Consider the following 14950-nt stretch of genomic DNA (forward strand, 5'->3'; position numbering starts at 1 on the left):
TGGTTTGGGGGTCACCAACCTGACAATGAAAGGGTTGGAACTTTTCCACCTTTCCACACAGAGCTTTGGAACCCAGTGAAACCGAAGGAAGAGCTGGTCATTAGTGGCCGACGTAAGGGGGAGTGTGCAATAGTGTAACCAAAAGAGCAGAGACTCGCACTTTGCTCCCACGTTGTCTCTTCCATGGAGCCACCATCCCTGGGTTCTCATAACAATGAGCTTTATAGTTCGGATCTGGAATGCCTTACAGAGGCTCATAAGTTGGAGTCTGTGTCCCCATTCGGTGGCACTATTAGGAGAAGGATGAAACATCGGGAGGCGGGGCCTTGCTGGAGAAAGTAGGTCACTGGAAAAATATATTCTCCTTAATGAATCTATCGGGACTCTGTTCCTGTCTTGATAATTTATAGTTTTCCTGAACTCGACCATCTCTGGACTGGTCTTGTGAGACAGATTAGCTATCTGTCCCTAGCTCTGCTGAGAGCAGCCAGATCTCAGAAGTCCAGCTCTTTACTGACAATAGTGACAAGCTACAGGCATTCCTTTGAGCAGTGATGAGCTCGTTGCTTACCACATTTTTCTCCATGATGAGTCAGCATTCTTGGAAGCCAGATGGACAGATTTTAAATAATGTCGTAGTCATGAGGCTATGGTGAAACTGGACCCGAACAATTAGACTCAGTGGCCAGTTCTTCTTCCTATGATAAGGTACACCCCCCAGTTTTTTCAAAGATCATACATGATAGGATAAAAGGGTAGACTATTGGATCAACTCTTTTTTTTTGTTTTTTTTTTTGTTGTTTTTTGTTTTTTGTTTTTTCGAGACAGGGTTTCTCTGTGGTTTTGGAGCCTGTCCTGGAACTAGCTCTTGTAGACCAGGCTGGTCTCGAACTCACAGAGATCCGCCTGCCTCTGCCTCCCGAGTGCTGGGATTAAAGGCGTGCGCCACCACCGCCCGGCTTGGATCAACTCTTAAAAGACAAAGAGAGGACATAGATGTGATAAGATAAACAGTGGATTATTAAATCTACTTTTAACAGGAAACTACTAGTTTTAAGTGTTTTATATTGGATTGGACTTGTATATTGTATACAAATTTTGTATATTAAAACAAATTTGAGATAAATTTTGTTAGAATATACTGTACATACACTGCTACTCTTGTTCAAGGTTTGGTACCTATATAACTCATTAACAACGTAATGCAAACTTCTAGGGCTTGAAAATTATTATTACCAACTGTTTAGGAAAATAAGGAAATACAGGTTATTAGTTAATCACTTGTTTCAACCAAACTTGTGGTCACTTTAGGTATGTTTTTAAGGTCAAACAAAGATGATATTTTTAGATAGACAAGTCATCTTCAAACACTTCAGAGAGCTACAGAATATGACATTTAAGATGTTTTAATAACATAGGTTCTTTTTTTATGACAATAAGACACATCTGATCCTGGGAGTACTAATCTACTTCAGAGAAGATGTTGGGCATCAAAGAAACTCCACATAGAGTTTATTTTCTTTCTGACAAAAATAAGGCACTGGGCAAAATAATGCCCTTGCCTTGACTGCTGACAGTATGCTGTCCTAATTGGACAAGCAGGACACCAAAGAGAGTGACTGCCAAACACTGTCAAGACAAGGAGGGAGATCCCTTCAGAATACCCTGCTACACAGAAAAGTCTGTCAGATATGCTGGCCTGTAGGCCAAAGATGGATGCCCAATGTTGTAGAGGAACCGTGGGTGACTGTCCAGGCAGCCAGCTGTTTTAGTCATTTCTCGCATTTTTTTTGGAGTCACTTGCTCACACTTCCTTCTTACTCAGTTACTATTATTTCCCTCTTGGATCTCTGAGGGAATTGAATACTAGATAGCTATAGTTATATTTTTTCCTTGTTTACCAGACACAGAAAAGAAACTCACTGAAGAGGTGTAAAGTGTATAAGGTTAAAAGACATCAAAAGATAGTGTTGGGTGGTATTGCAAGTTCGAATAAAAAATTAATTAGGTACAAGATTTTGGATTCACCAAAATAAGATGGATAGTGGAGTGTTTTCTCTGAATTTGTCAAGTGCAGATGGACTAGACATTGTTGATGTACTTATTGCCTATACATATTGTATATAGTTATTGTACTTATTGTATGTAGGTTTTCTTATATTAATTATTGTCTTCTTTTTATTTTAGGGAAAATATAGTGATATTTTATTTGTATTTTAATAAATAAAGATTGCCTGAAGATCAGATAAAGCTAAGCCACTAGAGTCAGGGAGTAATGGCACACACCATTAATCCCAGTACTCAGGAAACACAGGCAGGTGGATCTCAGTAAATTCGAGGCCACCCTGGGCTACACAAAATCAATCCAGAAACAGATCCAGGTGGTGGTGGCTCATACTTTTAATCCCAGTGTTTGGGAGTCACACACCTTTAATCCCAGTACTAGGGAGGTGGAGATAGGAGTGATATGGCTGGTGGAGAGAAAAATATAAAGGGGAAGAGACGGGAACTCACTGGAGTGTGGAGTCTGAGGTTTGGGGGAGACATAGTACTAGGAAGTCTGAGGATCACCCTTTGGTCTGAGCATTGGTAGAGGTAAAAGGTCTCTCTAGTGGCTTACTGCTCTACCTCTCCGATCTTCAGCTTTAATCTCTATATCTGTCTCTGGGCTGTGATTATCCGTGCTACACATATAAGACAATTGCCATCTTGTACAGAACAACACGTGTCTGTGTTTCCTAGGCAATGCCAACATCAGCTGTTGCTTTAAAACGGAAGGAGTGAAAAAGCAATCAGCACAGCTAGGAGGTAAGAAAGGTGAAAAGAACTTCAGTACTCAAAGTGAGTAAGAAGAGCTGTGGGGTCATTTTCAAAGCAGCGTCTCTCCTCAAACAGAGAAAGCAACTGGATTGAACTGGAGAAATTATGTGCATAACACACACACACTTATAACAGGCCTGTCAGTCAGAGTAGAGACTGCGTATTCTTGGAGTTATGAGGTTCAAGAACTGTGCAAAAACAGTGACTGGTGTCCACACCCACACACACTCACTGTGCCTTTTACCTCACAGGAACATATTCATATTACCACAAATACCATGTTGGGTGGTTGTTTTGGATTTTCTCTGTGTATTCATGGCTGTTCTGGAAATTGCTCTGTAGCTCAAGCTGACCTCAACTTCAGAAATTCGCTGGCCTCTGCCTCCTGAGTGCTGGGATTAAAGGCATGCACCACCACTGCCTGGCTCATCATCTTTTTGTGAGAACAGAAAAAAAAATCATAAACTGAAGGATATTTATTTATTTATTTATATATTTGGATTTTCGAGACAGGGTTTCTCTGTAGCTTTTGGTTCCTGTCCTGGAACTAGCTCTTGTAGACCAGGCTGGCCTCAAACTCACAGAGATCCTCCTGCCTCTGCCTCCCGAGTACTGGGATTAAAGGTGTGCACCACCACCGCCCGGCTAGGACATTTCTTTTTTAAAATATCCACTGGTTGGGGTCTGGAGAGATGACTCAGTGGTTAAGAGCACTAGCTGCTCATGGAGAGAGGACCTGAGTCCTGTTCCAGCATCCACAAGCCAGTCCACAGAAGGCGGCTACTCCATTTCTAGGCGGACTCTGATGCCCTCTTCTGGCCCACACTGGTACTGTACACATGTGATGTACTTAGGCAGAACACCAGTATACTTAAAATAAAAATACTTCAAATTTTTTTTTAAAAAAAAAAAAAAGCAACTGGGTATCTCTGGCTGGTTCAAATCAGTTTTAACTGGAACAAAGAACAACTTGAAAAGAAGTTAAAATTATGAATGAGCAGTGGTCTAGACACTTTCCCTTAAACGCCTAGTGGCCATTGATATAAAATAAAGACCTTATGTAACTTTCTACCCCTCCACATCTACACTGCAGCAGATACAACCTAAATTCTCAGCCTAGGCGTCTAGGAGCCCTTCACTGAAGCTAAATTGCAATTGGCCAAATGAATTTATAGGTGCTGGATTTTTAATCAGTAAGACATAGGCCTTGGCCAGAAACACAATTTTGAAATCACGTTAATGAAAAGAAAATAGGTCACAGAAGAGATGATGCTGGTGGAAAAGCTCAGAGCTTGGGTAAGCGCCACATGCACACTCTGGGTCTCAGGTAATGAACGGCCACAAGGGCGGAGGTGAGACAGCAGAAAACAGATTTTATTGTGTGGCATTTCCTTTATGCTTTGTGTCTGAGTCATCGAAGAGCAGGATTTGGAGGACACCTCTGAAAGGTACAAGCGCCCCCAAAGAGGGAACAGACCAGAGACACATCGTTTCAGTAGAGCAGTAAGTGGGTACATTTTCAAGGCAGAAGAAATAGACCAAAACCAGCAGAGTTCTAGAATTCATCCAGAACTGCTGTGCAGAGAATAGGGTCTTTTACGTCAAAGACTCATTTTCCCGACACAAGATTTTCCCTCGATGCTTTCGCCTGCCATGTGTAGTTCTAGACACAATTTTAATGTGTGCTTTGTCTCATTAACACTGTGAGTCTGCACTCAGGGTTGTGTGTTTTAGTGATGAAACAAGCCAAGGGGACCATGGTTGGGAAACATATTTAGAGTACCCTAACTCTCATGTTCCAATGAGGTAGCAACCATGAAGTTCTTAGGGGAACAGAACAAAGACCACAAATGAAGACACTTTCCAAACACACTGATGGAAACATTAGGCAGATGGTTAGAAGACGTGGGGAACCTCTCATGTGGGCCTCACGTGCTGTCTGACAACACTCTTAGCTTTGGAGCTGATGGAAGAAAGGGGTCTACTACCTAATACATTTCAAAAAGTTTCTCTGAGCTGTGCTTAGAGGTGCATGACTTAATCCCAGCACTTAGGGTGCCGGGGCAGGCGGAGCTACAAAGTGAGACCAAAGAAGAAGAAGAGGAGGAGGAATGGAGGAAGGAGAAAGGAAGGATAAAAAGAGGGAGGGGGAGAGAGAGAGAGAGAAAGAGAGAGAGAGAGAGAGAGAGAGAGAGAGAAACGGGGAAGTTAGATAAGACAGACAGAGAGGGAAATGAATGGCTACCATGGACGCTAAAGATAACCCAAGACCCAAGATAAACTGTAATTTGGCTCTGAACCTGCAACATTTCAACCTCTCCGCAATCATTGAAATTCTAATCAGTTAACCAGCCTTGCGGAAGGTTTGGCAGCAAGCATGGCTTCACTCCAGGAACTCTCAGTCACATCACTTAACTGTAAGGGAAGATGAAAGGACCACAGCTAATGGGAACAGTAATCTGAGCTCAGGCAAGCATTCCAAAACAGCTGAAGAGCCAAATCTCAGCGCGTCCGAAACTGTCCTTCCAGTCAGCCCGTCCCAGGCTCCTTCACTGCCAGGAAGAGTCTAATTCAATTAGGGAAGGCTTGGAGGAAAAGGCTTTCACAATCTTGAGCCTGATTGAGCATACTTAGTGTCGACCCGGCTGTTCTGAGAGATTCATCACTCACTTGTGTCAGTACGTAAGGCCATCCTGGGGATGCTCAGGAAGGCACAGTGGAACATTCTGGCCCACAACCTGTGTTTCAGCATACAGTTTACCACTACGCTACAGCCTTGTTTCCCCTGCACCCACCCCTCCCAGCTTCTGCCGTGTCTCTACTGTTCAGCCTTAAAAAAAATACTTATTTGTATGTGCACGATGTATATCAATGTTTTGTATGCATTGATGTATTGCATCAAGTGAGTGCTTGGTACCTGCAGAAGAAGGCATCGGATCTCCTAGAATGGAATTACGGGTGTTGTTAACCATCATGTAGGTGCTGAACCCAGTTCCTCGGCAAGAAAATGCTCTAAACCTCCGAGCCATCTCTTTAGCGTCTACTGTCCTTTTTTTTTTTTTTTTTTTTTCAAGCTAAACGCACATCTGTGTTGAATAAGACAGAATGACTGGCTAGAATTTACATGGTTGTATTTCATCGCAGCAACATCAAAAGCAAGTAAGATGTGCACGCATCTTGTTTCTTTAGTGTTAGAACAGAAGGAAGCTGACCTGATTCTACCCTCAGAGTGCCAGCCTGTGTGAATGCAGGCTGCTGAGGGAGAATTGTCACCAACTGTTGGGAGGAGTGAACCCCCAGATCCTGAATTTCTTGTAAACAACTTGTTTTCCCCTGATCTGAGTGCCTACAGCTGCTCTGAGCACGAGACCCTCAGGAGTGCCTGATGGCAGGGGAATGGTTTCTGGTGGGTTTGGCTGGGGTGTGGCTATCCCTATATAAGCTGCCCCTGGACACAATAAAGGGGGCATTCTTGAGTCATTCTGGCATCAAGAATGACCCATATCTCTGTGAGTCTTCGTGTGTTTCAATCTCCAGCCCTTTGCCTGGTTCACTAACTGAATGGTAGCGCATAGAGCACAGACGGGCGTGGTGCACTGCAACCAACAGTGTGATCCCAATATATTACACTACTGACCAAATAGGTGTGTCACATCTATTACGGGGATAACCAATGCCTTCCGGCTGGATTTGAAACTCCACCTTCACTAGATAATTCATATCTGTACTATAAACTTTGTCAAAGTGAAGAAGGACACTTAAAAGAAATCCCACACTAGCTCAGAATTGAGTATATTAGAGGATTATTTATTTAGGGGTAGACTCACAGATCACAATCCTCTGCTGGAACGGGGAACAGCAATTAAATCCACCAGCCGGAAAGGAGGCCAGATGTGTGCTTTACACCAGCATTTATAGTATAAGTGGGTGGGCAACTTAAAGGCTACTGGCAGTAGAAATTCCTACAGCATCAAGGACCTGTGGCTGGGATGTCATAGGCCCTAGTAGGGAAGCTACCATTGTGATTGTGCTAAACAGACATAATATGTTTCTCACATTGACTTCTAAAAAAATATGTTTACATCTGTACTGTCATCAGCTTTGGTCAGAGAAGCTTCTGGGTAACAACAACTTGTCAACATGATGGTTCAGGGAGCATCATAAAAGAGGGGAGAGGAGAACTGAGCTGCGGGATGAGATGTGGGGGAGCGTTGTGGAATGCTGTCTTCCAGACATAACGTGGCCATTGCACCCCTGAATGTATAGCAGCTGTGATTGCCTACGCACAGCTTACACAAGACTGGGCCTGTCAGCATCCTGTCATGAAAAGGGGAAGATCTCTTGCTAGGGAAGGGACAGGCCTTGGCTCCAGTCGTGTAGCCACTGGTAAGCAGCCCACGCTCCCCTAACTGAGGCTTTGCTCATGTTCCTGTAGGCAACCTTAATGACATTAATTAGAATTCCTTACACACAAATGTGCACATGCACACACGTGCACATATGTGCACACACAAGTAGAAGTAGGAAGGGGACTAGTTGGAAGAGAAGGGGTCATCTAGAGTTGGAGGAAGACACAAAAGGAGTGCATATGATCAAATTAATATCTGTTAAAATAATCATCATAGAAGAGAAGAATATACGTGAGCTAAGAGGCAAGGTCCTATGCTGTATCTCACAACAGATGAATGGGTGTTCTTTTCTTTCTATATTTTTTCCCTCCATTTGGTTTTTCAAGACAGGGTTTCTCTGTGTAGCTCTGGCTGTCCTGGAACTCACCCTGTAGAACAGACCAGCCTTGAACTCAGATCTGTCTGACTCCTCCCCCTGAGTGCTGGACTTGAAGGCATGTGCCACCATGCCTGGCAAGCTCTCTTCATTTTCATAAAAATCGTTCTTCATGAGGCTGGGGAGAAGAGCTCAGTGGTAGAAAGTGTGATCACAGAAAAGCGGTTTGGCATCAAACACCCAGCACTAAGACAACAATAACAAAAACCACACAAACCTAGGTTGCTGTTTGTCAGTACCTGGAAACCATCTTTATAAAACAAAAACTGAGAGTATACGAAATATGAAAAGATAAGTTTCCCAGCCTTCCTAACGGCATTTTGACTAGACATAGTGTTCATTTATCCCCAATTATTGGGGGAGCTGAGGCAGAATTATCATTTGAACCTGGGTCCTGGGCCAGCTTGGGCACCACAGTAAGACTGCCTCAGAACAAAAACACAAGTTAGAAACATAAAGTGATGTCTTAATTTATTCTCTCATCTTATATCCAACGAACGACAGTGTCTATCGCCAATATCCACGCAAGTGAACACTCAGAAACATTCATTTTATCACTGTCTCCAGAACAAATGTCATTTTAGAGTCGGTCACAGCTGTTGAAACAAGGACAGCTTAGATGCGCGGTGGTGCTGACACCGGAAGTCTTCACATTCTGCACCGTCCAGATAGATGGGGTACAGGTGCCGTCCATCAGGTGACTCTGGAACCCAGGCTCTGCCGCTTCTCTACTTTAAAGTCTCACTGTAGCAACCAGTGGCACAAGTGGAAAGGGGCCACATAGTAGACACTTCTGTCTTACTGACCTGTTGCTATGAAGAGACACCACGACCAAGGCAGTTTGTAAAGGACAGCATTAATGGGGAGCTTGCTTGCAGTTTTAGAGGGCAAGTCCATTACTGTGGTGTGGAATGAAAACGGCCCCCGTAGGCTCAGAAGGAGGGCACCATTAGGAGGGTGGCCCTGTTGGAGTAGGATGGCATTATTGGAGGAAGTACTTCACTGGGGTGGATTTTAAGGTCTCAGATGTTCAAGCCAGGCCCTGTGTGGCGCTCTCTTCCTGCTGATCCAGATGTAGAACTCTCAACTACCTCTCCAGCACCTTGTCTGCCCGTGTGCCACCATGCTGCTTGTCATCATGGCAATGGACTAAACCTCTGAGCTGCCAACCAGCCCCAGTGAAATGTTTTCCTTTATGAGTGTTCTCGTGGTCATGGTGTCTCTTCACAGCAACAGAATAGCCACACCACAGCTTCCATTACCACATCATCTGTCAAAATCAGCCACATTGTCACATGTCACCTTGAGAAAAGTTGCGAGACGTCTCACTGTGCTGCTCAGGGAGGTGGCATGCTCTGTCTGCAAGTAGCTAGCAGTTTCTGCCATGTCTGGGGAACATAACTGCTCATAATTAAAGTTATTTAGGAGACCATTTTCTAGGTTTGAGGATTGTTCTGGGTGGAATTTAGGTGAGATTTTTTTATTCTTTATAAGATCTCAGTCTGGAAGAATGGGCATGCTTGCACTGTGGACAAAATGAGATTTGCTTTTCTTGAGACACCCAAACACTCAACTGACCAAACTTGCCTTTTTCCAGTAACAGGGAATGCTGCCCCCTGGAGGGCAAGCGCCACAGTGAAAGGTCTGGTTTACTAGCTGAGCGCTTCCCGGTGAGCGCACCCTTGTCTTAAGGTTTGCGGCACACGTGATGCAGACAGAAGGTCTTTCTGTCCTAAAGTGTACCCTAGCACCTAAAGTGTACCCTAGGAACCTAAAGTGTACCCTAGGAACCTAAAGCTTGTTCGTAATTCATGTTCTCTTCCCTCAGAACACATGAGCACGATCCAAGTCAAACTGAGGCAGCACTAGCAGGGAAAGCCATATTTGACACCTGAGAGCTGCAGCCCCATAACCTAAAGGGTCAAAGTCATCTTATTTTATAAGAGATTCGTGAAATAGAGAGAAATGTCTTCTACTATTAAAACTGCCTATTGACATTTCCAGTGTGAGAAACAAGTCAGGTTCCAGTCCGATGTGACTGGCACGGGCTGCTTTAGTTTCTCTCTGGTTGTTCAGCACCCTGCCCCAGCCACAGTGAAACATCCCTGAGGTCACCTGTGCTGGCTCCTGCCCCCGCCACAGTGAACTGTCCCTGAAGTCACCTGTGCTGGCTCCTGCCCCGCCACAGTGAAACGTCTCTGAGGTCACCTGTGCTGGCTCCTGCCCCAGTCACAGTGAACTGTCCCTGAGGTCACCTGTGCTGGCTCCTGCCCCAGTCACAGTGAAACATCCCTGAGGTCACCTGTGCTGGCTCCCTGCCCCAGCCACAGTGAAACATCCCTGAGGTCACCTGTGCTGGCTCCTGCCCCAGCCACAGTGAAACATCCCTGAGGTCACCTGTGCTGGCTCCTGCCCCAGCCACAGTGAACTGTCCCTGAGGTCACCTGTGCTGGCTCCTGCCCCAGCCACAGTGAACTGTCCCTGAGGTAACCTGCATACAGGCAGACAAGATGCTGGAGAAGGAACTGAGAGTTCTTACATCTTGATCCAAAGGCAACAGGAAGTGAACTGGGATACTGGGCATGGCTTGAGGAAATGTGAGACCTCAAAGCCAGCCTCTACAGTGACACACTCCCTCCAACATGGCCACACCTCCTAATAGTGCCACTCTCTATGAGATTATGGGAATCAGTCACACTCAAACCTCCACAACAATTCAGATGTTCATGTCATGGTAGTGCTTTACAGGGGCACACTTGAGACTTTCAATTTGTGTATATATGACTCACTAACACATGGATGGATCTTGCTATTGTAGCTATTCCTAAAGAAAAACAAAGCAGACGAGGCTGGTGAGGCAGGAATGTGGGTGCTTTCTGATAACTTGAATTCAATCCCCAGGACCCAGATAGCGAAAACACGGGTAAATGATTCTGCAAGCTTGTCCTCTAACTTCAAAATGCGTGCTGTGGTACATATACACACATAATTAAATATGTTAAAAAAAGATTTTTTTTTTTAAAAAAAAAGGGAAAGAAGATGAGTGTGATGGCAAATACCTGCAATCCCAGTGTTTGGAAACTAGAGGCAGGATATCAGGAGTTCAAGCCCAGCCTGGGCTACACGAGGAAAAACAAAGGATGGAAGGAAGAGATACATAGATAGAGGAGTGACTGGGTGATAGGTAGACAGTCAGACAGATAGATGGAAGATAGATACATGATAGAAGATAGATGATAAATTGATAGTAGATAGATAGATAGATAGATAGATAGATAGATAGACAGAGATATGAAAGAAACCCGACACCCTACAGAGCACTCTGAATATGGTACCACTTAGTACATACCTATATAAGGATACACAGATGAATGCAACATGGCTTTTAATACATTGTTTTCTGTGACCCAGCATGTAAGCTTGCCTGTTTGATACATATGGCAGCTGTACCTTTACTCACTGGACAGTTATAATTGTCTTCAGCCATCTTTCTTACCTTTGGGCGGCAGGGGAAGACAGGGTTTCTCTCCGTAGCCCTGGCTGTCCTGGAACTCACTATGTAGACCAGACTGGCCTCAAACTCACAGAGATCCACCTGCCTCTGCCTCTCAAGTGCTGGGATTAAAGGTGTGCGCCACCACACCCAGCACTTTATTACCCTCATCATTTTTTAAAATCTGTCTCTGTCTCTGCCATTTCAGTGAATTCCAAACTGTGCTTTTTACTTTGGGAGAAAAGGAATGAACATAGTAATATCATTGTAAATAGAAAAAAAAACAAACAGAAAGAAATGCATATATATATACATATATATATTCAACAAGTTAGTTACATCGTTTCACTTTTAACACTAACAAATAAATTACTGGCAAGTCAGTCAGCCCTATCTATTTAGGATGTGAAAGTCTAATTATGTTGAGAGAAGAGCAAGGTATTTCAAGATTGAATTTTCAAATTTAGAGGAACTATATGATTTGACTAAATTGTTCAAAGTAATCAGAAACTGCCAGGCTTGGAGGCAAATGCTTGTGACCCCACTTGAGAGGCCAAGGCAAGAGAACTGGCACAAGTTGGAGGCTAGTCTGGGTTACTTAGTGATGGAGACTGAACAAGATTAAGGAAAGACAAACTGGGATACTAACTCAATTAGCAAAGTGCTTGTAACCCGAGGGCTTGCGTTTGGTCCTGAGAACCCATGTGAGCGGAGTATGGTGGATATGCTTACGATCCCAGTGCTGGGAGGCAGAGACAGAGAACCTCACAGGCTCACTGCCTAGACAGCTGACCCTAATCAGGGAGGTTCCAGGTCAAGTGAAAAACTATCTCTAAAACAAGATGGACTGTTCTAGAGCAGTGGTTCTCAACCTGTGGGTTGTAACCCTTTTAGGGTCCCATATCAGATGTCCTGAATATCAGATTTATAAGATTATGATTCATAACATTGCAAAATTATACTTAGGAAGTAGCAATGAAATAATTTTATGGTTGGGGTTGTGGTGGTTCGAATAGGTATGGCCCATAGGGAGTGGCACTCTTAGGAGGTGTGCTCTTGTTGGAGCAGGTATGGCCTTTTTGAGGAAGTGTGTCACTATGGGGATGGGCTTTGAGGTCTCATATGCCCAAGCTATGCCCAGTGTATTACACAGTCTCTCCATCTGATGCCTGTGGATCAGTATGTACAACTCTCGGCGCCTTCAGAGACCACAAAGGATAGCAGGGGCATCAGATCCCCTGGAGTTGGAGTTATGAGCAGTTGTAAGCTGCTCAGCATAGGAACCACACTCAGTCCTGTACAAGAGCACCATGCTTTTAACCTATGAGCCATCTTCTGACCTCCAATCTTTAATTTTTAGTAAAATTCTATTTCAAAAATATCTTCTCTTATTCCCTCATGTCCAGTGCTGAAAAACATATAACCTACCCTACCTCCAAGCTAAATCAGAACGCTCAAGATTAATTCCAGACAGAAAATCTTTGCAAATTAACATAAAGAGCAAAAATAGGAAACTTTTTATATGTGTGTATGTGTGTGTGTATTTATGCTGGCTGGCACACTGCAACAATATAAAATCACGTTGGAAATGAATTCTGGGCTGGCAGCACCCACAATCCCAATATTCATATGGGTTTCAGGACTTTGCATATTCTGCAGAAAAATTCAGAGTAGTCATGGCTCAGACTTAATGACAAGAGAAGGTTTGAAATGGTGTCTGCTATAGCTTTGTTCTTGCTTTGGTGGGTGGGGTGGCACATGTTCTTGGCATCTCATCAAGTCACTAAAGCCAAGCTGAGCCCTAGGGCTCAACTGGCAGTTCAGGTCCCTGTTAGATGTGCCCTGGGGATGGTAGTGCCTCTACTACTATGGTAGCACCTTGCTTCTGCTTGCTTATGTGCTTTCTTGGAGCTTCACGAGAGCTCTGTTCTCCTGATTTCCAATGGGCACAAAGACCTCAGGGTAACATACAAGAACGGGGGTATTACTATAATAAAACATACACCACTAACATTTTAATTGTTAAAAGATAAAAATAGCTATACAAATTTATTCATTCATTCATTTATTTTTGGTTTGACTGTCTGTTCGTTTGTTCTCTGTGTAGCCCTGGCTGTCCTGGAACTCACTCTTTAGACTAAACTGGCCTTGAATGCAGAGATCCGCCTGCCTCTGCCTCGCAAGTGCTGGGTTTATTTTTTTTTTACTTTTATTTTTTGCAAACTCTGGACTTTTAATTACCTTTGCAATGTCCACATGTCTGTTATCTCTACTTGCAAGGGTCACTTTTCTTTTTTTTCCATTTATTTATTTAATAATGATTTCTGTCTCTTCCCCGCCACCGCCTCCCATTTCCCTCCCCCTCCCCCGATCAAGTCCCCCTCCCTCGTCAGCCCATAGAGCTATCAGGGTTCCATGCCCTGTGGGAAGTCCAAGGACCGCCCACCTCCATCCAGGTTTAGTAAGGTGAGCATCCACACTGCCTAGGCTCCCCCAAAGCCAGTACATGCAGTAGGAACAAAAACCCATTGCCATTGTTCTTGAGTTCTCAGTAGTCCTCATTGTCCGCTATGTTCAGCGAGTCTGGTTTTATCCCATGCTTTTTCAGACCCAGGCCAGCTGGCCTTGGTGAATTCCCCATAGAACATCCCCATTGTCTCAGTGTGTGGGTGCACCCCTCGCGGTCCTGAGTTCCTTGCTCGTGCTCTCTCTCCTTCTGCTCCTGATTTGGACCTTGAGATTTCAGTCTGGTGCTCCAATGTGGGTCTCTGTCTCTGTCTCCTTTCATCGCCTGATGAAGGTTAATATTCAGGAGGATGTCTATATGTTTTTCTTTGGGTTCTCCTTATTTATCTTCTCTAGGATCACTAATTATAGGCTCAATGTCCTTTGTTTATGGCTAGAAACCAAATATGAGTGAGTACATCCCATGTTCCTCTTTTTGGGTCTGGCTTACCTCACTCAGGATAGTGTTTTCTATTTCCATCCATTTGTATGCAAAATTCATGAAGTCCTTGTTTTTTACTGCTGAGTAGTACTCTAATATGTATATATTCCATACTTTCTTCATCCATTCTTCCATTGAAGGGCATCTAGGTTGTTTCCAGGTTCTGGCTATTACAAACAATGCTGCTATGAACATAGTAGAGCATATACTTTTGTTGTATGATAAGGCCTCTCTTGGGTATATTCCCAAGAGTGGTATTGCTGGGTCCAGGGGTAGGTTGATCCTGAATTTCCTGAGAAATCGCCACACCGCTTTCCAAAGTGGTTGCACAAGTTTGCATTCCCACCAGCAATGGATGAGTGTACCCCTTTCTCCACAACCTCTCCAGCAAAGGCTATCATTGGTGTTTTTGATTTTAGCCATTCTGACAGGTGTAAGATGGTTCTTAAAGTTGTCTTGATTTGCATTTCCCTGATCGCTAAGGAAGTTGAGCATGCCCTTAAGTGTTTTTTGGCCATTTGAACTTCTTCTGTTGAGAATTCTCTGTTCAGCTCAGTGCCCCATTTTATAATTGGTTTGATTAGCCTTTTACGGTCTAGTTTCTTGAGTTCTTTATATATTTTGGAGATCAGACCTTTGTCAGTTGCGGGGTTGGTGAAGATCTTCTCCCAGTCAGTGGGTTGCCTTTGTGTCTTAGTGACAGTGTGCTTTGCTTTACAGAAGCTTCTCAGTCTCAGGAGGTCCCATTTATTCAATGAGGCCCTTAATGTCTGTGCTGCTGGGGTTATATGTAGGAAGTGGTCTCCTGTGTCCATGTGTTGTAGAGTACTTCCCACTTTCTCTTCTATCAGGTTCAGTGTGTTCGGACTGATATTGAGGTCTTTAATCCATTTGGACTTGAGTTT

The sequence above is a fragment of the Microtus oregoni genome, unplaced genomic scaffold (genome assembly GCF_018167655.1).
Source record: "Microtus oregoni isolate MIOR12 unplaced genomic scaffold, Mior012 000114F_ref0000099, whole genome shotgun sequence".
Lineage (NCBI taxonomy): Eukaryota > Metazoa > Chordata > Mammalia > Rodentia > Cricetidae > Microtus > Microtus oregoni.